This window comes from Serinus canaria, chromosome 3 (assembly GCF_022539315.1).
Source record: "Serinus canaria isolate serCan28SL12 chromosome 3, serCan2020, whole genome shotgun sequence".
Classification (NCBI taxonomy): Eukaryota; Metazoa; Chordata; class Aves; order Passeriformes; family Fringillidae; genus Serinus; species Serinus canaria.
This window is the reverse complement of record NC_066316.1, coordinates 61,425,986-61,427,723: the sequence shown is the minus strand read 5'-3', so window position 1 is coordinate 61,427,723 and position 1,738 is coordinate 61,425,986.

The window sequence follows — 1,738 nt, the reverse complement described above, 5'->3', positions numbered from 1 at the left end:
AACGAAAAATAATTTGGGGTGGTTTTTTTTTTTTTTTTTTTTTTTTTTTTTTTTTTTTTGTTTATTGGGATTTTAAAAATATTATAGAAACCCTCCCGCCCCCGTCGAGCACTGAAACTGCTGAGCCTTAATCCCAGACTCCTAAAGCGTTTGTGCTTCAAATTGCAGTCGGGCGCCACAGGCTGCTCCTGCTAGTCCACTTCTCCCGAGAGATCCCGATACTTTTTAGGGTTGTTTGTTCGTGGGGATTTATTTCGTGGGTTTTGGTTTGGTTTTTTTTTTTTCCTTTTTTTTTTTTCTCTTTGGGGGGGGGGTTGTATTTTGGTTTGGTTTGGTTTTTGTTCAGATCCCATCAAAGGGGCCATTGTGGGGAATGCGTCCCAAGTTCCCTGGAGCTGTCTTCGCCATTCCCGCGGACGCTTGCTTCTGTTGTGAGTGAGCAGCCGCGGAGCTTTTAGTAACTCTGCAAATACGGGCATGAAAAGGATGTCCCGGTAGAGCAATGAGGCATGAAATCCCGCTGTTCCTTTACATAGTAGCAACATCCACATGAAAGGGCAAACACCCGACGTGCAACCAAATATAATTGCAGAGATGGCGGATGTCGGCGTACAAAAGAGCTGGCGCCGGTTTCTCATTCGCAACGGCACTTTGCCGCACGCACACGCGCGAACGAACCAAACCACCTGTACCTTCCACGGCATTTAACCGAGTGGAAAACTGAGTCATTGGTACCGTCGGCTGCTAAATATAAAGCAGCCGGGCCAAACTCCGCCCGCAGGCAGAAGCGGCACCGGCGCTGCCGAACGGAGCCGTGCCGGGAAGGTTCCCGCTCCCTCCGGCCCAGCGAGCTCGCAGCCTGCCCCGAAAGGGAAAACGGGAGTCATCGGCCCCTCCGGCCCTTCTTCCCTCCCTCCCTCTGTCCGGATCAGCATCGTGCTGTCGCCGCCTGGAAACCCGGAGAGGCGAGAGCAGTGCGGCCACGGTGAGGGTCGCGGGGCCACGCCGCGCTGAACGGGAGACTTTTCGCCGCTCTGTCATTTTGCGGCGACGCCGGCAGCTCCTTCCCGCCTCTCTCTCCGGCAGGTGCCGCTTGCCGGAGCCCCGGTCGGGCGGCCAGGCGGGGCGGCGAGGGGGCTGCCCCGCCTGTCCCGACAAGGCACCGAGTCGTAGCAAGGGCAGCCCCCTCACCGGTAGCCTTCAAGTCCTCCGGGCTGCTCAGCGACCGCGAATCTGTGTGCCTCCGAGAGCCAGGATAAGGCAGAGGTGTGCAAGCTGGTGCCGAACCCTCCCTGCCCCGTCCCGGCCCCTCTCGGCCAGCGTCCGACAGCAGGAGCGAGAGAAAAACGTTCCTAGGATGGTAGCAAAGGGGATGGAAGGGGGAACAGGCAGACAGGGGCAGTCACCGCAGTTGAAAGATTAAATTTCTGCGGAGAACATACCACTCCGAATGTATTTTGTCAGGAATTCAGAATTTGAAAACACAAACAAACGGGGTGGGGAAATCCCAAACAAAAGCAAAATAAAACCCGCCTGCTGCAGATCCTCCGGTAAGCGAGACGCTAAACTTCCTCCCAAGCCGTTCCCAGCAGGGATTATCACTGTGCTTGGCTCCCGGCCCTGCAAGCGCCCGCTAGCCCTCGGCGCGCCCGTGGAGCCCAGCGGGACGGGGCGGCCGGGGACGCGCGCCCGGCCGGGAGGGATTTATACATTTCCCGGGACTTACACAGCTCTCCAA